This window comes from Mauremys reevesii, linkage group 2 (assembly GCF_016161935.1).
Source record: "Mauremys reevesii isolate NIE-2019 linkage group 2, ASM1616193v1, whole genome shotgun sequence".
Lineage (NCBI taxonomy): Eukaryota > Metazoa > Chordata > Testudines > Geoemydidae > Mauremys > Mauremys reevesii.
The window spans coordinates 211,972,243-211,999,742 of NC_052624.1; the positions used below are offsets into that span (position 1 = coordinate 211,972,243).

The 27,500-nt window shown below is 41.5% G+C and overlaps 1 long non-coding RNA gene across 2 annotated transcripts in view; it reads left to right on the forward strand.

The window, feature by feature from the left end:
- Window positions 1-1,110: 1,110 nt before the first annotated feature.
- LOC120398803 overlaps window positions 1,111-27,500 on the forward strand; it is a 42,138-nt gene continuing 15,748 nt past the window's right edge. For both annotated transcript variants that reach the window (XR_005594718.1, XR_005594717.1), the window contains exons 1-2: window positions 1,111-1,395; window positions 24,519-24,581. This is a non-coding gene — a long non-coding RNA (uncharacterized LOC120398803). The remainder of the gene's footprint in view (window positions 1,396-24,518; window positions 24,582-27,500) is intronic.

The window sequence follows — 27,500 nt, forward strand, 5'->3', positions numbered from 1 at the left end:
TGGAGCTGATCCTGCTGTTTTCAGACTAGCCAGGATATATGTGTACAGAAACAATCCTGCATGTAGTACTAAACCCAAAACCAGATATACAATTACTTCAGCAGGCTTCCTTGGCAATGGATGATGTGCACTCTTACTTCAGTGCAATGAGCACCTAACTGTAGTCCTAGAGGATGGGCTTATGTTAAGAGGCAGAACATGTACTGGAGAAGAGGAGATTTTGGTGGTAATGGAAGTGAATGATCCACTTGCACTGGATCAGTCATACATGCTGACAATGTGCTCTATATGGGCTTCATCTTAAATTATTCAGAAACTACATTTGATGCAGAATTCAGCAGCCTGTCTCTTAAAATTGATAGAATACTGTAGGAGAATGTAATGAACTGACTTCTTGAGCTATCAAGGATCACTAGAAGTTAGCATCAAGGGTCTGCAGGGCAGGGAATAATAACTGATATGTTAACAGGAGTTTTCTGTTCTTAGCAAGTCAACCCAAGTCAGTATTTAATTTATATGTAAAGTATAGTGAATACATTGGATATATGCACTCGATTTTCAAAATGAAACATGCAGAATTAGACAACAATGGCAATTTACATGGGAATATATTCAATTTTGTCTGCACTTATGTTAAGTGCCTGCTCAAATGAGATAAACAATAGTTGCACATTTTGGCAAATATAGGTGCACATATTAATTTTGAAACTTAGGTCCTGACTCTATATAACCTATATCTAAAAAACATTGTCAGATTAGCATATATAGAATGTAGCCCAGTGGGCTAGCATACCTCTATTATATTCACTGCTTTTCATTATAATCTGCTTTATTATATTCAGCAGTAATGCAAGGAACCTACAGGCTTGTATCCTGTAAGACATTGGCTTCAGCAGTTAGCATGAGGCCTGAGGCCTGCGAACTTTGACAGAGATAAATGTAAGGCAACCCATAAGTGTTGGAGAACTGGAAGTAGAATTGTAAGAGAGAATTTTGTACATAATGACATCAGCCAACCACAGAAACATAAACTAACACCAGCTTCTAGAAGGTTGGGACAAAACATTTGACTGCAAGAGTGCCATGGCAACAAATTGTTATATATGATAATGAGTTGAAATCATAAATAGCTAACCTCTAGAAGAAGGACATCTTAACATTAATTGGGGGAGGAAATACAAATAAGGAAGAGTGGAGAAACCCCCACCGAATATTAGACATGATAACGTCAGTATAACACATTATAAAAGTGGCATCCCAGACTGTGGGCAGTAAGAGAGAGAAAGATGTGGCCCTTGGGAAGGGCCAGAATGATGGCCACTGGTGAAGATGAGGAAGGTGATGGTGATGAGGAAGATAATGGCTAACACTTCAGGTTGTTCTGCAAGGGATGGTGTGAGTATGGATGTTCAGCTGTATTTTCTGTATTATCTCTATCTACCTTACTGAGTTAGAATGTGTGTGACTTTGCTAAATGAATTAATAAATTATTTATGTGTAAATATAGAAGAGTTCCTATAGTGTGAATGTTGCATCTGTTCACACTGGGCTTCCCAACTGTATAATAATTTTAATATTACTGGGCCTGATCTTGGGACAAGAAACCATCAACCCAGGGGTGAAAGTAACTTAAAGGACTTGCCGGTATGCTGGAGTCCTCAGTGGGGTGTGGCCTCAGCCGGAAGATGCGAGGCCTCAACTAGAAGAGGTGAGGCCTTTCAAGATTTAAAGGCCCTGGGGCTCTGGCTGTGGCTGGGAGCCCCAGGGCCTTTAAATCACCCTGGAGCTACCAGCTGCAGAGGCGGCTGGGAGCCCCGAGGCCCAGGGGCGAATTAAAGGGCCCGGGGCTCTGGCCACTGCAAGGAGCCCTGGGCCCTTTAAATCCCCACCAGAGCCTGGCTGCCAGGGCCCTGGGACTCTCCCAGCCGGGCTCGGGTGGGGATTTAAAGGGCTTGGTGCTCTTGCCACTGTGAGCTGGGACTTTTAAATTGCCTCCGGAGCCCTGCTGCTGCTGGGGTAGCAGTAGCAGGGCTCCGGCAGCGATGTAAAGGGCCAGAGGCTCCGGCCACTGCGGGGAGCCCCAGGCCCTTTAAAGCGCCACTGGAGCTCTGTCAGTAGGGCTCAGGCAGCACTTTAAAGGAGCTCTGGGACCTTTAAATCCCTGCCCAAGCCTGGTTGTTGGAGTTCTGGCAGTGATTTAAAGGGCCCAGGGCTCCCCACAGAGGCTGGAGCCCTAGGCCCTTTAAATCACCACCAGAGAAGCCAGTCCAGTCCAGCACGGCATACTGGCTCTTGCCAGTACGTTGTATCGGACCGGACCAGCTTACTTTCACCTCTGCATCAACCTTTAAAGTGATAACTGGGGATTCTTATTCATAATTTATAGATCAGGCTACAAGATGTGATCATACAGATTATATTTTGTACTCCTTAATCAGGCAGGGCTTCCAATTTACTTCAATGGGAGCTTTGCCTGAGTGAAGACTGCAGGAACAGGCACTTAATATTGAAAAGATTCAGCAAGCTAAGTTTTAAAGTTTGAACTCACTTTTGTTAAAAGGCATGTATTAAAAATGTTCAAGAGGTCTGTAAAATGAGATATTACCATTTAACTCCAAATAGTAATTACAGATGACAGTGATAATATTTTAATAGATGCTATATAAGATCTTGGGGAGTTTCAAAGGCATTAAGTGAAAACTTTTCAGTCATAGGTAGCAAATATTTAAATACTTCCATTGCATAATTTTGAAGAATGAGTCAACATCCCACTACTATATTAGTGAAATCTATAGCACAGATTTACAATTTTCATTTTGATTTTTATTAATGAGGCCTCGTCTACACCCTCTCTTTCTCAGGGGTGTGAAAAATCCACACTCTTGAGAGATATAGTTATACCAACAAAAGCCCCAGTATAGACAGTGCTAGGTCAACAGAAGAATTCTTTCATCAACCTAACTACTGCCTCTCGAAAAGGTGGATTACCTATGCCAACAGGAGAACCCCTCCCATCGGCATTTCTAGTGTCTACACCAGGCCTGCACAACTTGTAAAGCGGTGAGGGCCATATTACTCCAAAGAAAACAGCTGAACGCCCCGGCCCCGCCAACCCCCCCTCTTCCCGGCCCCCCCCGACCCCCCCGAAACACTCCCCTCTCAATGCCACCCGCCCCGCAGAAACAAACCCTCCTTCCCCAGCCCCCCGCTCCGAAACAGCAGTATTGAACCTTGGTAATATGTTATAGCGGGTCCCTACGGTAGTATAATTAAGGTAAAAGAAAAATGTCTTTTTGCTAGAAGTAGAATAAGATCTTCCCCCCACTTTGTAATCAATTGCCCTGATGAATGAATGAGGTATGAATGAGGAAGGCGTGGAAGGCAGCACCTCCAGACAGCTGCAACCCTTGGGAGCCAGACCAGATCAGTAGAACAGGTCAGCCACTGACTCGCTGCTCATCTCCTCAGCCTCCCCTTCCCCACCGCCGGCTCACCTGCCACTGCCCGCCCGCTCGCCTCCTCAGCCTCCATCTCACCTGCCCCCACCACTGCCCGACTGCTCGTCTCTTTAGCCCTCTCTCCCCCGCTGCCGGCTCACCTGCCCCACCCCCGCCACTGCCTGCGCACTCACCTCCTCAGCCCCCCACCCCCCGGCTCGCCTATTCACCCCCCGTTACTGCCCGCCCGTTCGCCTCCTCAGCCGCCTGCTCACCTGCCACTCCGCCATTGCCCGCCCACTTCCTCAGCCCCTCTCCCTCACCCGCCACTTGCCTACTCAACTGTGGGCCACACAGTGAGCCCATGCGGGCTGCATGCAGCCCCCGGGCCGCATGTTGTGCAGGCCTGGTCTACACTGAAGCACTACATTACCTTAATGATGGATGGATAGAGAGATTAAAGAATATCACCTTCATATTTCCATCTGGACATACTGTCTCAATAACTCAGCTTTTCTGAAATGTATGTGGCTTTATTCCAAAACACAATATGTATAGGACACATAATGTCCTATACATTATTTAAAAATTATCAACAAATATAAATTGGTGAAATGCACCATTTAGTCCAAGAGTTACCAAAAAAGTATGTAGTCCTGTCTCCAGCACCCAGATACCCAGTTCCCAATGGGATCCAAATTCCAAAAAAATCTGTTTTACTCTGTATAAAGCTTACACAGGATAAACTCATAAATTATCTGCCCTCTATAACACTGATAGAGAGCTATGCACAGCTGTTTGCTCCCCCAGATATTAATTATTTACTCTGGGTTAATTAATAAGCAAAAAAGTGATTTTATGAAGTATAAAAAGTAGGATTTCAGTGGTTCCAAGTAATAACAGACAGAACAAAGTAAGTTACTAATCAAAATAAAACAAAACACACAAGTCTACGGCTAATATAGTAGGAAACTGAATACAGGTAAATCTCACCTTCAGAGATATTCCAATAAGCCTCTTTCACAGACTAGATTCCTTCCTACTCTGGGCCCAATCCTTTTCAGACCAATGTTGTGGCTTATGGCCTGAGTCCAGCAATCACTCACACCCCCGTAATTACAATCCTTTGTTCCAGTGTCTTTCAGACATCTCTTTGGGGTGGAGAGGCCATCTCTTGAGCCAGATGAAGACAAAATGGAGAGGCTTCAAGGGCCTTTTATATTTTTCTCTGTGGGCAGAAACCCCTTTGTTCTTCTGTGCAAAGTCACAGCAACAAGATGCCATTTGTAGCCACCTGGGCAAATCACATGTCCACGAATGATTCAGCTTTTTGCAGGCCAATGCCATTGTTTACATGCTAGTTTGAACATTCCCAGGAAAGCTCAGATGTGGATTGGCATCTCCCAAAGTCCACTGTCAGTTAAGTGTTTCTTGATTGGGCACTTACTGAGAATAGTTCTTTCTCAAGAAGCTGACCAAATGTTTCACTGAGGCTACTTAGAATCAAACACATTGAGATACAAGTACATAACCAATATTCATAACTTCAAATACAAAAATGATACACACATACAGACAGCATAATCATAACCAGCAAATTACAACCTTTCTATAGACACCTTACTTGTCCTCCTTTGTAAAAGATTCCTTGCAACTATAGGACCTTGATTGCAACAATCATAGAATCATAGACTTTAAGGTCGGAAGGGACCATTATGATCGTCTGGTTTGACCTTCATAACGCAGGCCACAGAATCTCACCCACCCACTCCTGTATCAAACCCCTAACCTATGTCTGAGCTAATGAAGTCCTCAAATTGTGATTTAAAGACTTCAAGGTGCAGAGAATCCTCCAGCAAGTGACCCTTGCCCCACGCAGCAGAGGAAGGTGAAAAACCCCAGGGCCTGTGCCAATCTACCCTGGAGGAAAATTCCTTCCAGACCCCAAATGTGGCAATCAGCTAAACCCTGAGCATGTGGGCAAGACTCATCAGCCAGTAACCAAGAAAGAATTCTCTGTAGTAACTCAGATCCCACCCCATCTAACATCCCATCACAGGCCATTGGGCATATTTACCACTAATAGTCAAAGATCAATTAATTGCCAAAATTAGGCTAGCCCATCATACCATCCCCTCCATATACTTATCAAGTTTAGTCTTGAAGCCAGATATGTCTTTTGCCCCCACTGCTCCCTTTGGAAGGCTGTTCCAGAACTTCACTCCTCCGATGGTTAGAAACCTTCATCTAATTTCAAGTTTAAACTTCCTGATGGCCAGTTTATATCCATTTGTTCTTGTGTCCACATTGGTACTGAGCATAAATAATTCCTCTCCCTCCCTGGTATTTATTCCCCTGATATATTTATAGAGAGCAATCATATCTCCCTCAGCCTTCTTTTGGTTAGGTTAAAAAAGCCAAGCTCTTTGAGTCTCCTTTCATAAGACAGGCTTTCCATTCCTCGGATCACCCTAGTAGCCCTTCTCTGTACCTGTTCCAGTTTGAATTCATCCTTCTTAAACATGGAAGACCAGAACTGCACAAAGTATGCCAGATGAGGTCTCACCAGTGCCTTGTATAATGGTATTAACACCTCCTTATCTCTACTAGAAATACCTCACCTGATGCATCCCAAGACAGCATTAGCTTTTTTCACACCCATATCATATTGGCAGCTCATAGTCATTCTGTCATGAACCAATACTCCGAGTCCTTCTCCTCCTCTGTTACTTCCAAATGATGCATCCCCAGTTGATTACAAAAATTCTTGTTATTAATCCCTAAATGCATGACCTTGCACTTATCACTATTAAATTTCATCCTATTACTATTACTCCAGTTTACAAGGTCATCCAGATCTTCCTGTATGATATCCCGGTCCTTCTCTGTATTGGCAATACCTCCCAGCTTTGTGTCATCCACAAACTTTATTAGCACATTCCCACTTTTTGTGCCAAGGTCAGTAATAAAAAGATTAAATAAGATTGGTCCCAAAACCGATCCCTGAGAAACTTCACTAGTAACCTCCCTCCAGCCTGACAGTTCACCTTTCAGTATGACCCATTGTAGTCTCCTCTTTAACCAGTTCCTTATCCACCTTTCAATTTTCATATTGACCCCCATCTTTTCCAATTTAGCTAATAATTCCCCATGTGGAACCGTATCAAATGCCTTACTGAAATTGAGGTAAATTAGATCCACTGTGTTTCCCTTGTCTAAAAGATCTCTTACTGTCTCAAAGAAGGAGACCAGGTTGGTTTGGCACGATCTACCTTTTGTAAAACCATGTTGTATTTTGTCCTGATTGCCATTGACCTCAATGTCCTTAACTACTTTCTCCTTCAAAATTTTTTTTCAAACTAACAGGTCTGTAGTTACCCAGATCACTTTTCCCCCCCTTTCTTAAAAATAGGAACTATGTTAGCAATTCTCCAGTCATCTGGTACAACCCCTTAGTTTACAGATTCATTAAAAATTCTTGCTAATGGTCTTGCAATTTCATGTGCCAGTTCCTTTAATATTCTTGGATGAAGATTATCTGGCCCCCCAGTTTAGTCCCATTAAACTGTTCGAGTTTGGCTTCTACCTCGGATGTGGTAATATCTACCTATATATCCTCATTCCCATTTGTCATCCTACCATTATCCCTAAGCTCCTCATTAGCCTCATTAAAGATTGAGGGAAAATATTTGTTTAGATATTGGGCCATGCCTATATTATCCTTAACCTCCACTCCCTCCTCAGTTTAGCAGTCCCACTTCTTCTTTCTTTGTTTTCTTCTTATTTATATGGCTATAGAACCTTTTACTATTGGTTTTAATTCCCTTTGCAAGGGAAAACTCTACATGGCTTTTGGCCTTTCTCACTTTCTCCCTATGTGTGCTGACCTCAATAAGATAGCTTTCCTTGATGATCCCTCCCATCTTCCACTCCTTGTAGGCTTTCTGCTTTTTAAAATCACCTCTCTGAGATGCTTGCTCATCCAGCTTGGTCTACAACTCCTGCCTATGATTTTTTTCCCTTTCTTAGGATGCAGGCTTCTAATAGTTTCTGCAACTTTGACATGAAGTAATTCCAGGCCTCCTCTGCCTTTAGATCCACAAGTTCTTCAGTCCAATCCACTTCCCTAATTAATTTCCTTATTTTTTTAAAGTTAGCCCTTTTGAAATTAAAAAACCCTAGTCATAGATCTATTTTTGTTTATCCTTCCATTTAGTTTGAACTGATTTAGCTCATGATCGCTCGAACCAAGGTTGTCCCCTACAACCATTTCTTCTATGAGGTCCTCACTACTTACCAAAACCAAATCTAAAATGCCATCCCCTCTTGTTGGTTCAGCAACTAGTTGGTAAAGGAATCCATCAGGTATCACATCCAGGAAAATCTGAGCCCTATTATTATTACTAGCACTTGTCCTCCAGTCTATATCTTGGAAGTTAAAGTCTCCCATGATCACACAATTCCCATTAGTATTTACTTCATTAAAAACATTATTTAATCTATACGGTCACAGTTCATGTCAATAACATCACACATAGTATTATAACGTTGCTGCTCTTGGTCTATTGTTATGGTGCTCTCACTCTGTCCTAACTATAGTATAAAAAGATGTCTTCATTAGGAAATGAACTGAGATCTTTCACATAGGCCAACACCAGTTTTAGCCTTGTTTGAATAGCGACCTAGAGGTGACGCCATCATTCTAATTATAATGGAAACATCACACAAACAAATATTTCACGCCCAATACAACAATCAGGCCACCACTGCTGTAATCACTGCTTCACTGTGGCTGGTGAAGTACAGCAAGAAGCAACTGGGGCCATTACTGATCTAAACTGTTAAAGTTTCCATTTGTAAAGTTCATATATCCTCCTTCCTGAAGCATGGAATGATCCATTTGGTTCTCAACTGACTGACAGTTGATGCCAACCATTTAACAAATTACCACACCGTCTCCATCTTCCTGTACCTAGACAAAGTATCAAAAACATGGCTACAACCACACTCCACCAGCATCTAACCGTCACCTTCTGGCCTGGTCTTAATCCTGGACCTCATACAATCAGGACTGAAACCAGGCTACAAGACAAAAATAACTCTGTTACTGCTTGTGGATGATGTTATCATAACAATGAACCAAAGTCAAACCAGAATACTCATCCTGCTGCTTACCCACCCTAAGTGACCTGGATTGTATGATTAGCATAGCTAAAACTGACTCAAAAAATCTCTTCTAGTGGTGTGCAGCTGTTCTTCATCTTCAAACGCTGTCATATGGGGAGTCCTACAAGGTTCAGCTTTGTCTCCTTTCCTTTTCTACAAGTCCATGATGAAGCCCTTGGGAAAAATCTTTTGTGTGGGCCCCTCTGTGACCAATATGCTGACAGCCAGTTTAATATCACTGTGATGAAGTGAAGGAACTGCCCGCTGTCAAGGAAGGGGCAAGAGCCTTTGGGCCTAGTTAGTCTCACCCCATTATACCTACAGCCAATGCCAGGCCCAAAGGGAGGGAGAAAAAGAGAGAGTCTGACTCAGTTTGGGACTGACTAGTGGAGAGGCAGGAGCTAGCTGCCTTCCTACCTCAGGGGAAGGATCATTAGCCTGCCAGCCCAGGAAGCCACCAGAAATAAATACCATCTCCCGGGCTAATGGAGATTGTGGAAAAAACTTAGGAGCACCTGGCCTAAGAGATAACTGGGTGACCAAAGCACAGAGGCCTTGTGGGGTTTAAACCACATCAAACTTTTGGTTGCCCCGCCCCGAGGAATCTGGGACCACCGCAGAATGCTGCCCAAAATCCACAAGGGGGTACTTCTAGAGACAAGCCACCGCAGTGACTTGGATTATAGAGGCCACACCCCAAACTGAAGGAACTGGTAGGAAGTAGCCCAGGGCAGTGTACGTAGACTCCCTACTGGGATGTCCCCTATTCAGGGTTTGACTCACACAGGTCCCTGGGCTGGGACCTGGTGGAGTTCAAAGGCCCCTCCTATCCCATTATCTTAAAGACTGAGGCACCCCAACCAGCGAAGCAAGGGGCCAGAAATCAAGTGTTCCAACCAATAGGCCACCCAGCCCTCCAAGTCCCCTGTTACAGTCACATTGTCAATAGATGCAACCAATGCTTTCACAATACCTGTAAGATATGAAAACCAGGTTGATAAATAGTTGACTGAAGCTTAACAGTAGGAACTGCTGCTGCCAGTAGGAAGACATAAATGACTTGAAGGACATGTATCATGACTAATTGAAACCTCCATCAAAGGTGTCCACCCAAATAATCATCAAAATAGACTGAAACCTCAGAGTATTACCAGACTGGACCCCTACTCCTTGAAAAGCAAGTAGTGACAGTAAACAAGATTTTTTCCTCTTTTGTATGGCTGGGAGACTACATCATTTCATCTCAGACCTGAACCTAGAAAGCAGGATCCCCATGTTTATCAAGCAAGGACTGGAGTACTCTGTACTTCTGCTATGTGGAACTATCAATCAAGGGCCATCAGAAACTCCACTAGTTTGTCCAATATAAAGTAAGTCCACTTATTTAAGGGGATTAATCAGGGACACTGTACCACATCAAAGCTCAACACCCTGCACAAGCTTCCCATTAGCTCCTAGGTTCATTGTAAAGTCCTGTTCCTTTAGTCTTGAAAACCCTAATTGACTGGGACCAGAGTACTTCAGCACTCGGATCTCTATTTAAGACCTTCCAAAACCATTTCACTAATAAGAGACATTGAAGCTCAGAGACCATAATGAGGCTTTTGCAAGAGGGAAGCAAAGGTTTTTTGATCCTTGGCCATAAACTCTGGAACAATTTTGTCAATACTATGAGAATATGTACTACGTAGAGACTCTGGTCAAACCCCAGGTCTTTGCCAAAGCCTACCCACAATAACCAAATCTTGGATGGAACATCCAAACCCAAGCTATCAAAACCTAGGAAAGAGAGAACAGAGACCACTTTGGTTTTGAGTCATAAGCTTCTTTGGTGTACTTCAGCATTTAAGTGCTACACTCAGTGGCACTCCCTAAATGCCATAAAAGACATTGCATTGTTTTACAAAACAAGTCCTGTCCCCTAAGCTATCTGTTCATATTGGACATTTATTTCAGTGATAAACCCATTGTATATCTGTGAAAAGTATGGCTTCCCATTCCTTTTTATTGCTACCATTTGGTGATTCATTGTTTATAATTGCTCCCTTGGCAGACTGTACTGATAGATGGATTTCAGCTAAGCTGCTTGTAGCACCCAACAACATGAAATCTACTGGACACAAACTATGATAGCAGACTTATTAAAACTCTGCTGCTATAGGTAAATACTGCCCAGGCCATTCTGTCACATTCACAGGCAACTGTGTATGGTCATATTCTTGATAAGCCAATGTAATCTCTTTGGGTAAATTATGAGTCCAATCCTCTCGTGCGTAGCTCAGCAGGCCTTTTGTCTCTTGACTCTAAAAAGGAAACATATAACAGTTCTGTAGATTTAGTCCCACGGAAAAAAATATTTTTTATGATGAAAAGCACCATAAAGCCCTTAAAGAGCTGTTGTAAATATTGTCCTTGCCAATAAACTTGAGTAATGTACCTGTAGTTAAATTGCATTAGTTTTATTTATTTTCTACACATTGTAACATGCATGGAGGAGGAATATATTCTTCCTTTCTGAAAGTTCACCTTCATTCTCTTTATTAGAACAGGTGTTATAACTTAAAAATAGGCAACATGTTGTTGAAGCTTGTGATGACAATGATTTATGCCATCAGCCATTTTCTAGGATTAAAAATAATATGCTAAACTATTGATAAAAAATCAGCAAAAAGGGCCATTAGAAATATTTTTTATGTTTTGACAGGACATTTCCTTGAGATGAATTATTTTCATGTTTAAGAGAATCCTCTTGATTTACTTTCTTATATATTACTGAACCAAGGGACTCTTGGCATAGACTTAAGGCTGATTACAAACAAAACAAACAAACAAACAAAAAAAACCACAAACAAAAAAAACCACCTTTGAAGATAATGCTCTTGTTTTTAATGCCTGCTATTTAACATTGGCTTTGATACATCAATGTTTATTTTAGGATTACAAAATTATGTCAGCCTTTAAGGGCTAGCAGAGATTCTGAAACAGCAAATATAACTTTACCAAAAGAAACAAACAAACAAAAAATCTGATTCAAAGGACATGAAAATTCTATTAGGGATTTTTTTTAAAGTGGGGGAGAAGGCTGACGGCTGAGACGAGTCATATGCTAAAATTCCATTTATGTGGAGATGTTCTACTAATCTTTTTTTTACATTGTTCAAATTGACATAATTATACAATTGAAGGCCCATCTCTAGTTATTAGGAAGCTTAGTTAAATTTACCATTTGCATTAAGGCTCATCATAAACAGTTGCCAAACCCTAGAATATTCTGGCATAATATTAATGTCATATTTCAAAATTGCAAAAAGTGTTACTTTGAGTCGAAAGCTAAATGGCCAAAACCACATTAAAAAAGAGATTTTTAAAATAACCTGGATACTTTTGCTTCATGATTTAAAATTAGACAGGAACAAAATGTAATCCTTTAAAATAAATATCAAGCAGCTGTAGAAGGAGTTCTGCCTTTTTTTAAAAGCAGCTACTTCAGATTCCCAATTCTATAGCACTCAGTTGTGAGGAGGTGGAAGATGATAGATTGTTGTAAATTGTGCACAGCTTCTTATATCTCTGTCTACATTTTTAAGGTTCTAAACAATTACTCAGTTTCTGACTCCTGGCTGCCTGCAGTCTATTACTTCCTAATCCAAACCATGACTATGCAGCAGGAGAGTAGAACATGTTGATGCATGTAGAACATGGTGATGCACACACAGTTTCTTCTCCTCCAGTCTTTACAGGATGGGATTATGATTTCTGGAGGAATAGAAGAACAAGCATACGACATGAGTGTGATAAAAATGAAGAATGGTGTCCATCCTACATACTGGGTGGGCCACAGATCTGTGTACTCCAAATACTGAAGTGCTATCCTTGTTTTCTGAAAAAGATAATTGTTATGTGGACGGTAGGAGTGGCAGTTACATAATAGTTCCAAAGTAGACTATTATATAGCTTGTTGTCTACCTTTTCAAATGCTTAATCTTTGTTTCTTCCCTTCCTATATTTTCTATCAGCTGGGTACTAATGTGTTTTCCTTTTTCCCCTCCCTCTCCCCATCTCTATTGTTTACTACCATTTGTTTCATTTAATCTCATCTTCCCTTGGCTCTGCCAGCTAATAGCTGGCATTTATAGTGCTGGAGCTCTCTTCATTCTGGAATCAATTGATATCATTGGCCACTATGTAACAAAAACTACAGCCAAGATAAAGTGGATAGATATGATTGGATGATGTTGTCCAGAAAGGCACGTAAATTATTATAGCTCTTTGTTTAGTGTACAACTGCAGCAGTGCCAATTTCTTTTCCTGGCCATGAACTATGGCCTTTAGGGAACTGCACAGGTAAGAACAAATGTCCATCTGTGCCAATAAAGTCATTTAAAGGTCCAAAGAGATAAGATGAGACTTATGTAAAATAGATTAATAATGAGTGAAAGAAAATAAATACAGATTCTCTCCAAACTGTACTCTCCAGATATAAAAACAAGGAATACCTGGAGAAAATACTCTTTTTCTTCATGTAAGGCCTGAAATGGAGTGTGTGCTGAAGCCATGTTGAAAAGATGATTTTCTGTGAACTTAATAATGTTCGATCTCTTCCAGGACTATATACCTACATTTCTTATCTTTCACTGAACAAAGGCCTGCTATCAAAGAGCTAGTGAGAGACCAGGTCATAGGTACTGTGAATGTTGTATCCTCCAAGGGCTCTGCTCCTCTTTCCCCTCTAGGACCCATTATTATTCCACGGTTTCCCAGATTCCTTTTCATTACACAAAGTAGCATCCACTTTTTCAAAAGCTACTAGAAAACTAGGATTTTTGTCTTATTAAAGCATTATTAAATCACTTACTGTCTGTTTTTCCTCTTATAGTAAAAGTCTATTTTAATTCTTTCTGAGTTACTGTACCATTACCTATAGAGGATGGGCTGTTACGAATCAAGCTGGTACAGATAAGCGCAACTTTTACAATCATGCCTTAGATAATCCTTTTCAGCAGGGATACACCAAGATGTAAGCTATGATGGACCAGTATCCATCAAGATTTCTGTGGGTATGCAGAGTTAGCTTTAATTTCTTCAATTGTTGTATTGATTGCCAGATGCTGGGAATGAATGACTGGGGGTGGTGATTGATGATTACCTTTTCTGTTCATTCCCTCTGGGACACCTGCCAGTGGGCACTGTTGGAATACAGGATATTGAGCTAGACAGACGATTGGTCTGACCCAGTATGGCCATTCTTATGTTCTCATGAGAGGTCCAGAGGACCCCACTAGTGGAGATTGCTGAAGGGTTACACTGATTCAATGTATCTTTCACCTTAGCCATGCCTCACCCCAGCTAGCAGCACACACCTTTGAGTTGCATCTATGTTCCACAGCTGCAGTTTCCGGAGTGGACTTTCTGCCTCAAAGCTTCTGTCCCTTGAGTTCTGCCAGTAGAAATCCCAGCTGAATTTGGCCCACAAAGCCATGGGAATTGAAAAAATTGGCTGTGTGACATCACAAAATTCTGCCATTCATCTTAATGTCTTTTTAAATATTCCCTAACCAAAGGAATCCGCCTTAATTTGTTGGTTGTTTTTACTTTATTTTATTTGCTTTCACATTTGTGAAATGATGTAAAAAAATCCATTAGTTCTACTCCCAAGTCAATGAACTAACATTTCAACATTACCCTGCCATTATTTCCCAAAAGGTACTCTAATAAATTCAGACTGTGTCTCTGTAGCATCACATATCATGTTCCATAGTTTTTCTTTATGAATTGGCATCAGTTGAGTGTTTCTGCATTAAGGGACAACATGTCCTGCATTATTCTGTCATAATAGCCTGTTATGTGATGGGCATGTTGTGAAAGATGATGCCAAAGGCTAAGTGCCGAATAGAAATCAGAGAAGTGTGTTTTAGGCAAAAAAATGTACACCCATGCAGTATCTTACTGCAGTTAAGGGACATTTGTTTTATTAATCATATTTTAATGGCTCTAAGTGGGAACAAAAGGTGTAGGAATGACAGCCCTAGCAACTGAAGTCTTGTTAGTTCACAAAATAGGAACATCAAAGGCAATATCAATGCAAACTTCTCCAGACAGATGTTCCATGATGTCACAACCCAGATGTGGCTTTAGCATATGAGTCGTTCTGATTCTTTGCCTAGTTAGTGTTTGACACATGTCCCCCTGCAATGAATAGGAGCCTACTATGGTTGTGTTTCTGTCCTTTGAACTGAATTGTCCTTATTGACAATGAACTAAACTGAGCCTCACCAACAGGTTTCACAGAGTACAGAAAAAAAAGCTTGGCATCATTAGCATCATTGGTTTCAAAAGCAAACATACAGATAATTAAAATTATTTTAAAAGCCCATTTTATGTTTCTAGTCAGGTACAATAGCTACAGAGCTATTGCATAGCTACATGACACATTAGTATTAAGTATGATTGAATGGCAATCTGTTGGTACAATCCAAAACTCCCATTGATTTGAATGGAAGCAGAATTAAGTCTTATGGCTGGAAAATGTATTTTTAAATGTTGTCACGCCTTTAAGACCACCTGGACCATATCTGTCTGTCAGGGTTTTACAAAGTCCCAGAACCCCTCCATACCTGCTTCTGGGTTGGATTGGCTATCCTCGGGATTGGTTAAACTGCTGTGGAGTCAGCACAGCGGGTAACAGAGTTATGATGCCTCTTACACTTGTATAGGATGTCAGGACTTGGCATGTGACCTTTACTACTGATTGCAATACCACTAGCATGTGATGCAGAAAGAAAATTCAGCAAGCATACAAATAAAGATGTTTCTCATTTTTATGCTTTTCTTTCCACCCAAGTAAGGTAACTAGTGATTCCTCGAAAGGACTTGAAAAGCAAATAACTGTACAGCATTGTGAAGACAAAAAAGTCTAGTTTTATTATTTATGCCACAGTATCGATCTCTTCTGTCCTATTTAAATTTATTTTTATATATCAATCATCACTTTATATCAACCCTTCAATACGCTGTACATATGCATGTATGTGTCTATTTGTGTATGTGTATTTACAGGATTATTTTTAATTGTTTTAGGGTAAAGATATGTATTCTGTTCAGACAATTGGATGTTTGCATTTATTGTTCCTTAAAGTGTCTCAATTCCTGGGAGGTACTTAACAAACACCTGGAGGGCTTAACTTTCTTTAAAAAATAATCTTGAGGAAACAGCTGCAAGTACATTTAGAGATCTTTGTGCAATGGCCTCAACTAGGACTCATAGACTCATAGACTTTAAGGTCAGAAGGGACCATTATGATCATCTAGTCTGACCTCCTGCACAACGCAGGCCACAGAATCTCACCCACCCACTCCTGTAACAAACCCCTCACCTATGTCTGAGTTATTGAAGTCCTCCAATCTAGGATGCTTGCCATAATAATATTGTACCTTTATGACTGTCAAACAAACCCCTGGCCACCAAAGCTGTGGCAGTTGTCAGTATGTGACATGCTGCGGCCTCTCAGAACTTTAGGGAAGCCGAGAGAGGGCTTTCAGCTTCTAAATCAGTGGTTCTCAAAGGCCGTCCGCCACTTGTTCAGGGAAAGCCCCTGGTGGGCTGGCTTGTTTACCTGCCGCGTCCGCAGGCTCAGCCGATCGCGGCTCCCGCTGGCCGCAGCTCGCTGCTCCAGGCCAATGGGGGCTGCAGGAAGTGGCGCGGGCCAAGGGATGTGCTGGCTGCCCTTCCCGCAGCCCCCATTGGCCTGGAACAGCGAACCGCGGCCAGTGGGAGCCGCAATCGGCCGAACCTGAGGACGCGGCAGGCAAACAAACCGGCCCGGCCTGCCAGGGGCTTTCCCTGAACAAGCGGCGGACCAGCTCAGAGAACCACTGTTCTAAATGATAGGCCCCTGTCACCTGAACAAAAGGAGACTGCCAGCTGCTGCGGGTACAGAGTTCCAATGGAAGCGTACAGAGTCCACTATGAGTAGCACCCTATCTAATTCATGGCCGTGAAATCTGGTCTCCCCTGATGAAATCTGGTCTTTTATGTGCTTTTACCCTGTACTATACAGATTTTGCAGGGAAAACAGCGTTTCTCAAATTGGGGGTCCTGATCCAAAAGGAAGTTGCCGGGGGGGGGTCACAAGGCCATTCTAAGGGGGTGGCAGTATTGCCACCCTTACCCCTGCGCCGCTGCTGGCGGCCAATCTGCATTCAGAGCTGGGCAGCTGGAGAGCGGTGGCTGTTGGCCAGGTGCCCAGCTCTGAAGGCAGTGCCCTGCCAGCAGCAGCGCAGAAGTAAGGGAGGCAATACCAGTAATAATAATTTGTTGACAGAAAATCTATAACACATATTAGGCCGGTTTCAGTTCCACCACTTAAAAAAAATGAACAAACAAAAATCCCACTCTTGTTCCTTTCTCAGCTGGAGTCACGCAGACAAGAACAAAACTCCAAGAGCTGAGTTTGTCTTAAAGACTTTCCTCATAAGAATTTACAAACAAAAGGTTTAAGATTTAGCATCCATCCAAACTAAGCTTTACTAGTTCTATAAACAGTATCGATTTCCCTCAGATTCCTTAAATATTTAATTCAAATGTTATTTGTCCTGTGAAAATTAAGTGTCAGAGTTGATCCGTATTTTCAGTTTATAATACTGAAGTCCATAGGTTAATATACTAAGCAAACTACAAACTCTGAACTTTTTATTTGTTTTGTAAATGATAGAAAAGGCAGCTATTTAATTTTTACATCACGTTGCTGTAGCAAATCACAACACAATAATTTTTGTTCTTGGTAGAATCTAAATTAGTAGCTCTGCATTGCAGCAATATTCAATAGAATGTTTATATTGCATTCTGAGCCTGAAATAAAAGCCTAGGGTATGATTTCAATGTCTTCATTTAATTGCACAACTCGAGAACCCTGCAGAAAAAAACAACCAAATTCTCTAAGCCTTTCCAGTAGCAAGTTACTAGGGCACAAAGAAAGGGTTCTTCTCCTGAGAGAGATCCAACAGAAATATGAATATGTAAAAGTACATTTCCAAAATATAAAGTAGTTTGGAGGTTTAAGTCCATGAATTTAATGGATCAACCACTGTTTTTATTTAATTTAGAACAGGATACATATTAGCAGTATTCTATGTAGGCTGAATTTGCATTGTCATCCAGAAGAAAAAAGACACAGTAAACAGATAGGTCTCGCCTTCTCCAGACACTGAGCTATTATTTAATTAAATACTGTTTATGATTCCATATACTGGATTTATAGAGCTTTGCTGGGCGCTGTGGTGGAGTAATCACATGTTAAATTTATCATGGTTTGATTTATCTGAGGTATACATGCACAGTGGCTATTTGATGCTCTTATCCTCTTGCAGTGCCATGTAACCTTGGTACGACATATGGACATATATAGCTTTAATTTTGCCAATAGACACTAGCAGGGTGCAGTAAAAACAAACAGAACAAAAATATACTGGATTGATTTTCAATGGCCATGTGTTTTAGATACCATTTTTTAAAAATAATTTTGTATTTGTATGTCAGTGGTGCCTGGTGCTCCAGCTGAGACTGGGCCCTCATTTTTCTAGGTACTGTCTATAAGAAGAGATGGTCCATAACTCAAAGACTTTGCAATCTAAATAGACAGGACAGGTAAACGGGTGCAAGGAAAGAAGGATTGTTATCCCCATTCCTCCCTGCAAGGTATCAAATGATGGACTCAGACATGATAAACATAATAAAATAACTCCAATAAAATTGTCTTCAGACTTGATTGTTCCTACTGCATGTCTCCTTAGAGAGCACTTGAAGTTATTACAGTCTAAAAGAAGGCAACATGTTCACACACAAAGTTGTTCTACTTCCAAGGAAGTAAATGGCAAAAAGCTTCCATAGAGACAACTGGGCTCCAAACTGTCCACAGCAAAAGTCATTGTTAGCTTTACATAACTTGTCACAGTCACTGGGGGAGCTGTTCCTGAGACTCCTTTTTGTCCCTCTCAAGTGCACCCCCTCAGGTGACAGGCCTGGCTCCAGCACCACTTGCAAGGGTGGCACTATGAGGTTCAACCCCTCCTAGAGAGGCCCTTTGGGCCACACACACACCATTTCCCCAGCTGTTAACATGACAGACCTTCATGAGTTTGCACCTGAAAGCCCTTTTCCAAGAGCCCATGACAATGGCTGATTAAAATGACTCAGAAACAGCTGCTTCAAAACAAAGTATTATTTATTAGAGCTGGTTAGTAATGAAACTTTGGTTGGAACATGCCGATTTGTTGAAACCAAATCTTTCCATGGAAACATACTGGTTTTAACAAAAAAAAAATGTTGTTTCTGAGGCCCAGGATGGAATTGCTGGTCAGAGAGAGAGAGACCCCAAAATAGCTAACAGTCCCTTGAATCAGTGAAAGCAGTGACGTGAACTTGGCTCTCCTGTATGCAAGATAAGTGACCTGACCAGTGGGCTATTGGCTATTATTCTGGCATGGTGTGCTCTCTCTCATACAGTCACTCATTTCTGAGAGTGAGGCTGTGTTTGGCATGTGCTGTGTGCACTGGTTGCGTTTCTGATAGTTTGGTTTTAGGGGTGTTGTTGTTTCCCCCCTTTTTTCCATGCAGGGTGGTGAGGGAGTTACTCCATGGGGTCCACTTCAGATGGTTTGACCCACAAGCATGGGGTTTGGTGTGTACCTGCTGTCTCTTGCACTGTGGAGGATGTGCTTCTGAGCACAAATAAAGTTGTTGACTGTGCCAATAGAAACTCTGCCTCTCAAACAAGTAAATCTAAACCAGTTTCCCTGGTATAGGCCAAGGAAACTCTTTGTGAATTATTTGTACAGGAGGGACTCTGGATCAAGGAGTCTTTTGTTCAAGTTTTTCCTTGGTTTCTTTCTTCTGCTAAAGTAGTTTTTTCCGATGTCTCCATTTCCTTCACAAGGAGACTCTGGTGTCTGAGCTCTCCCATTATGGGAAGGTAGTTTCTTCTGTTGGGATGATTCTGTTTGGCTGAAAGAATGTGAATGGGAGTCACGTTAGGTCATTCCAGCACCAGGTTTATTTGGTTCTAACTAACCCTGACCATCCCGTTAACTTGGTTGTAAAGCACGACATAGATGGGCCAGATTATACAGTATTTGCTACCTCTGAAAACTTGCAATGTTTCCTGTATGATGAACCTTGCTCTTGCTGCAGTGATGTTGCTGGGTCCCAGCCTGGGGCTGCACTACCTACCCCTCTTTGGAAAATAAATATGCCAGCTGCTCCCACTGGATCTCTCTCCTTCAAGACTGATGAGAATGTTGCAATGGTGGCTCAATGTTCTTCTGAGCTGGGGAGTCTGAGGGAGAATAAGGGGACGATGATGCTCTCTGACTCCTCACTGGTTCCTGATGTCTCAGCCAGTCAGCTATAAAGGAAGGGTGGGTACAGTGTGAAGGAGATTAGTGACTTTTTGGATAGCACCACAAGGGAAATGGGAACTATTTCTTGATTTATGGTGCTTTCTTCACTCTGCTGCCCTTGTCTTGAGAGATACCTGGGTTGATTGTAGGAAACATTTCCATCTCAAAAAGTGGTTGAGGCAGCATGCAGGGAATGTTCAAGATATATAGGCCTCCCCCTGGCTCATTTTGTTCAAAATACTTCCATTTTTCATTGTTTCTCTCTGCTGCTTGGCTTTCTCCTGCTAGTCTCTATGGTGCTGCTCAACTTTGGCTCTCTAAGTATTAATGGATGCCAAGATGGTCATAAAACAGCACAACTCTGAATTTCTCAGACAAAAACAGGCTGATTTTGCAAGAGACACACTCAGACACTGATGATTGGGGAACCAATTGAAAGTATGGGAAGCTTTCTTGAGCCATGGCTCCAACGTCATTGCTGGTGTAGCTGTTCTCTTTTCCCTAGATGTAGGGGTACAGAATCTTTTCTGTGAAGAAGGGCCTGCCCCTCCAGATGGAAATATGTATTGGCAACATTGTTTTTAATCTCTTTACTGTGTTTGCCCCTACTCTGGGATGAGATCATATTTCCTTTCTACAGACACTTGTCCTTGGCTGTTACCCTGACACTACTATTGTCCTGAGAGGGAATTTCAATTGCATTATAGATTATGTTTTAGACAGGAACCATGAGGATCCACACCCTCAGTTAGGCAGGGAACTGTATAGTCTCCTGCAGACTTTTGGGCTAGTATATATTTGGAGATTCTCTCACCCCACCATCAGGCAGTACTCTTGTCTGACAGCTACTCCCAACCAGGTCTCGGGCTAGATTGGATCACTTTTATACCCTGAAGGCTTATGTGAATATGTTTGTTCAGTCTTCCATTTCTCCCACTCATTTGTCTGATCATTACTATATTTCTGTCAGTGTATCTCTCCTTCTTTCTGCCTGTGCTTCCAACTGGCACTTCAATGCCATATTATTACAGGACTTGAATTTCACCCAGAAATTTCCTGTGTTTTGGGAGTTTTGGTGGCAGCACAAGCCCTGGTATGAGTCCCTGAGACGGTGGTAGGATGTCAGAAAGGTTGAGATCCAACTGTTCTGCCAGCAGTATACCAGGTCTTCCATGTGGTCTTTGCATCAGGCCATGAGTGCCCTGGAACAAGACATCTTGGGCCTTTGTGGCAATCCTGTGAAAAACCCAGTGCAGACTCAGAAAACCTTAACTGCAAAGTGCTGGCTCCTGAGATGTTTGTTGGAAGAGAAGGTACAAAGAGCCCTAGTTTGGGCCCATTTTACTCAGCTGCATGAAACTGACATTCCCACAAAGTTCCTTTTTGGGTTGGAGAGAGAGTCTATGAACTGTCAGCAGATTTTTTTTTTTACCTACTGCTGCTGGATGGCCATCTGATAGCTGACCCTCCTGAGATCTGGAAAGCAGCTGTTTCTTTTTACAGAATTCTGTTTTACCTGTTTTTAATGCCTAAAGATTAATGAAGGGCTTAGCCACCACTTCCCAGTCTCCAGAGGCATTTGTCGGGGATGTGCTGTGTCTGGAATGCTGCATGCTCTTAGTTCGGAACCATTTCTGTACATCCTCAGAAGCTGTCAGACTGGCCTTTCTGTTTCAGGAGAGCTGGATGCTTTCCCAGTTTGTCTGATGGCAGATGCCAATGATATCTCAGTTTTTCTCATGTCTGACAGTGATGTGCAGGTACTTTGTATGAGCAGGTGTCTTCTCTGCCCTCATTAACTGGGCTAAGAGCAATTCGATCTTACTGAGCTCCTGGCAGTGTAGTGGTCCCACCTTCGTTACCCCAACAGTTGCAGTGGGGCACCTCTGGGATTGTGGTATTGGGAAGGGTCTTTTTTGGATCTGAACAAATATATGCCAAGGAACTGAGAGGGAGCTGAGGCGAAGATGCAAGGCCACCTGCAGAAGTGGCATCTAGCTCCTTCCTGGACTCCATTTTCAGGGACAAGTTCTAATCACCAACAACCTTATGGCATCAATGGTGTGGCAGTGGCTAGTGTGTCTGGACACCCCCCAACACACCCTTTTGGACCTCGGATTCATTTTTTTAATAGTCACCGCTGGTTGCACCCTGCTTTGCTGTTCTTGCCATTAGATGGAGAGGTCTGTAGCTCATTGGTTTATTCAGCAAAGTGGTGGCCTTTCACCTCCGGTCTGCTCAGTGGTTGTCATTCTCTGATTCCCTGATGGCCTGGGAACTCATTGCCTTCTCTCTTCCATCATGCTGTGGGGAGAGGAGTTTTGACTCTCACCTATTTTTGTGGGCACAGAGTCTAGATTTGCCTCCATTTGATAATGGTCTTTTTAATGCCTGGCAACTTCTGTGAAGTGTGCAACTGGTCCAGGCATTTTCTAGTTTATGGATCTTGGAAGAGAAGCTGGTTTTTAACCCACTTTTCCTGCTTTAACTCAGGCTGGATTGACCAAGCTGTCTCACCTGATTGTTCTTAGATGGCCAAGCTAGAAGTCAGTGACAGCTCTTGTTGTTCAGACCAGGATCCGATTTCTGAGTATTTTGGATAAGGTCTTCTCTGAATTCCAGGCAGCACTTCCTCAGCAGGCTGTTCAGAAACTTTGCAGAAAGTTTTTGCAGGGCTTGTTCTTCCAAGGGGGAATCCAGGTAGATGATTGTCCTAGAAGGGTTTGGTGAATGTTCCTTTTGAAACCATGACCAAGAAGTAGCTGTATGGTGGTATGTGTGTCAAGGTATGGCATTAAGCCACCCTTTAGGATCTCCAGGATATAGCCTGGAGGATGCCTCTGCCTCTGGGTGACTCTGTGTCCCCAGCCTGGGTGACATTGTACAAACCTACCCTTCCCAATCAATCCTGTGACTTGCAGTGGAGGGTCCTGCACAGGATTGCAGGAACCAATCATTTTGTGCACCATATGACCCTGGGGTGTCTGTGCAGTGCCGCTTTTGTTCAGCTTCATACACAGTGTTTCATTTTTCCCCTACATCGCTCCCATTTCATTCCTCTTTGTGGTTTTTTGCAGCAGCTTTTCAGCCATTTGGGACTGGTTTTCTCCAAGCCCCTGCTTGTATCCTGTATCAAGTGAGATACAGTGCTTGCATTCAGACAGTTTCCTGCCTGACTAACTTTTTGCTCAGTCATGTAAAACTAGCCATTTTGAAATATCATCAGAACAGTATGGCCAGGGTAGAGCAGTGTAATGTTCTAGAGGTGTTCTGAGCACTGATTTTGTGGTCAAGCTGCAGATTGACTGCACTTTTTATAAATTGACTTACAACCTGGACACTTTTCGGTTGACTTGGTGTTCTAACAATATTTTGAGTGAACTTGGTGATGACGATGCTTTCGTGATCCATGCTTAATGTTTGCTTAAGACAAGTTTCGCTTTATTTAATTCATCTTTTTGTGTATATACTGTAATGTTATAATTAATAGCTTTTACCGCGATTTTATGTGAATAAAGGTGTTTCATCTCTCGGTCTCCTTCTCTCAGGATTGTGGGAGTCAGGCTGAGAAAGGGTGTGCTTTGATGTTCTCTGTTTCTTTCTGTGAGGAAAATGAGATTTGGGGGGGGTGTTGTGTGTGTCTGTATAGTTTTATGGTTTGTTGTGGGTTTAATTTCAGGATTTCTTTTGTTTTAGCAGGCTTTTGTCTCTCTCTCTGGGCTGGGCTGGCCACCCCAGGGGGACAGAGACCTCAGTTTATTGTGGGTTCTGAGGGTTTGACCTATGGCCATGGATTGTGGATTTTACCTCCCGACTGCCTCTGTGGAGGAGCATGTTCTAGCAGTAGGGAAGTTGATTGGGTTTAAAAATGTGATGTATGCCTCCCACATGAGCAAGGCTGTTGTTGTGTGTGTTACCATACTTAGCCTTGTTGAGCAGTTGGTTGTGGAACAGACTGTTGGGGGTGTTTTTTTCCCTGCAGTGTCTCTCTCAAGAATGGTTTCAGAGTAGCAGCCATGTTAGTCTGTATCCGCAAAAAGAACCAGAGTACTTGTGGAACCTTAGAGACTAAAAAAATTATTTGAGCATAAGCTTTCGTGGGCTACAGCCCACTTCATCAGAAGCACAGAATGGAAAATATAGTAAGAAGATATATATAAAAATAGAGAACATGAAAATGTGGAAGTGCCCACTACTGCTCTAGAAGATCTTCTAGTACATGATGAAGATTTTAATCTTCTTTTTCTCATACATGAATAGAAGTTACATTTCAGCCCTAGTTATTTTGTAAGCAGTGTTAGGTTTTGTTGTATTGATTTTATTTTGTCTATTACTTGTATTACTAAAGCAGTATAAATCTCACATTCATGCACTAACTATAGCCTCATACAAATGATTAGCTAAGTATTGACTAACCATAGCAACAAGGGGGCATATGCTAGTATCTGTTAGTAAATATTAACCCTTTTAGTCCTTTTCTTTTTGTATATTTGATTCATTTATATATCAACTATTCATTAGAATCTTCAGGATAGTAACGAAGGCTACATTGAATTCTATGGCAAGAACACTGCTCCTTGACTGGTAAGTAACCCTATTCAGGAATTCTGTGTGTTAGACTGTTTCTAGTAATCCATGGCATGTCCATGTGTATAAAACTTGAGATTCTTGGGAATCATCCCCTTAAAATTATTACATATCTATTTCTACCTAGTTAGCTAGCTATATAATGCTTACATAAGCACATATAAACCCAGAAAACTGACAAGGAATAATTGTTACAGCACATAGGGAAGAATGACTATGGGGAAGATATTATCTTGAAAAATTCTTAGTCCTCTCATCTGTAAATAATTATGCCTCCACACATAAATCAGGTAATGAGAATGTACAGAAATGACATCAGAACATATGCTTCTTTTGCCAAAGAGGGTCTCTTTGTTTGAAAATCCTATATAATGACACTGGTATTGGAACTTAGTTGCGGAATGAAACTGAGCATCTCTCCAGTTGCAGTGAAAAAGAGGCACAGAGCCAGCTCTTTATTGTACTTCAAAGGATGGTAATGTAGCTATTCTTTCTGTATAGTGCAGTACTAATCTCTGATTGATAATCAGAAGCGGATATCCTAAAGCTATAGTAATATTCTAATATACTAAAACTATAGTAAGCAGTCTGTCATTCGACTATCTTGAGTCATCATTAACTCTGACACGCAACATATCCTAAATTCAGATTTGGGAAGCATACTATCAGATTAGCTAAAGCCAGGCATTAACTTCCTCATTCTTTCCCCAAGGACCACTGGGATTCCCTATGATAGCACCTTAACCTTGCAATAGTTTCATTTCCTGTTGGTTTACCTCTTATGACAGCTTTTGAATTAATTCTATGCCTCCAGTAAGGATATTATCACACGGGTATACTGAGCTGCTTATGATATCTATAAAAAAATCCACTCAATTCTCATTCTCCACATAGTTGCACACTATTTTCTTCAAATGTAATTGACAGGAGGCAGATGGAAAGTTTGACGCTATAGTAAGCAGTCTGTTTTAGGTAGAGGGAAACAAAGAATAGTAAGTCAAAAATTCAAATTAGAGTAATTCACTAACATCCTACAAGTCAAATGTAGCTTCTCCTGTCTTTAAACTTTGCAGAGACTCTCCGTTTCCTTCAAAATAAATCTGGCAATTTTCAGGCCAAGCCAAAGTGATGGTGCTTTATAAGTCTTTATAATGGAAGCTGGTTGCAACTTTAACTAAATAAAATATCACCCTGGTAAAACACAAACATATAAAAACAAATGAGGTCCACTTTTAAAAAGGGAAGGTAATAAATATAAGGAACAAGGGGGTAATTTAGTAAACATGCTGAGGGAGAGAGAGAGCAGGAAAGCTTTAAATGCCTTTTTAAAAATCAAGGACACACAACTGAGATGGATTTCAGGACCGACTGCAACTCAGTAGTCTGCTAACTTCAAACACAATGGTGGTAGTATTGAGATGTACATGGGGTGTGAATGTAGATACCTCGAGGAATAAGTTTCAAATATAGGTATGGCCAACACTATTAATTTAGGTGATCAAAAAAAAAACGGGAGAAAGAACTGAAAGCAAGTTTTCCTCTTCAAAGTATAGAGAGGAAATGTGAAGAGTACACAACAAGCACACTAGGAACCAGTGACCAATGGTTGCTACTAATTTCTGAAGAGGCAGCAAGTAAGAGAGCAGCCCAACAGCAGCCCAGCTAAGAGTGCTGTGAAGAGAAAATTAAAATAGCTTTTCTGGCTACAAGGAACATATTGCTGTGCAAGGTCTTCCCATAAAAGAGAGACTAGAAACAAAATAATACTTTGTATGACTTACAATAGAAGGGCAAAAGGAAAAGCCATGCCACAGTTCTGAATCTGACTCCCTCCCAAATGGATAAATGTCTCCAATAAATGGAGATGCAAAGAAAGAGCAGACTTTCTAATCTAGCTTCCTTCTATCTAAAAGCAAGGCACCTGCCTCCAAGGTTGAAGATAAGCTAGCCCCACCATTATTCAAGCTTTCCTCTAGCACAGAAGCCTGCAGGGTATATGAGGCAATTGACAGAGCTGTGTCTCTTTTTTTAGCATATTGATGAGACCCTACTCTGAATTGAAAAAAAAAATCTAGTCTAAAGTCCCATATCCCTGTTAGTTCTCTCTGTTTGGTGTCTTACAGAAGATTAAATTCCTAGGTCAACATGGTTTGGAGCAAAATTCTTTCCTAATTCTAAATTTGGCAGTCAGTTTCTCTGAACCCTTTTCAGCAAATATGAAATACTACACATCCATGGGGTTTCATGTAGGATAAATCAGGATAGCTTGTGGCCAACTGCTATAAAAGTAAAGATCACATCTGTTGCATCGCATCATCTTTAGGGTCATAACTGCCCATGCTGGTTAGCTTGCTTCTGATTGGTTCTTTAAAAACAGTTCTTTTAGAAACTGTTCATGCTTTCATAAACAATTGTTTTTATGTGGAAAGCAAACAACAGCATTTTGAATCTAGTACAATGAAAACCCTCAGATCTCCAGAAGCATCTGTAATAACATGGGGAGAGAGTGACGCTACAAGTTCTAGATGATCCATGCAGGGATTCTAACCAGGGTTTTGGGTTGTGTGAGAGATGGAGGGTGTTAGGGTAACAGAGAGAAACTGATTTCTCTTGCTGAAAGGTTTTATATGTATTTGTTTTGCTCAATTTTAAGTTATCTAGAGTAAAAGTGGTCCTTGTGTAGGTAAAGCAAAACTGTGCAAATTCAGATTAAATATGTGAGCTATATAAAGCAAATTCAAAGACTTTTTTCTTCCCATTAAGTAGCATTTTCTAGGAAGTTGTGACTGCATTGATTTTTCCCGTATGAAAACACTAACACATAGTGAACTACAGTCTAAATCCCTAATTTACATTTCTGGAGGGAGGGTACAACTGCAGACTCCTTGAACTGTATGTCAATCTTTCAATTAGTGA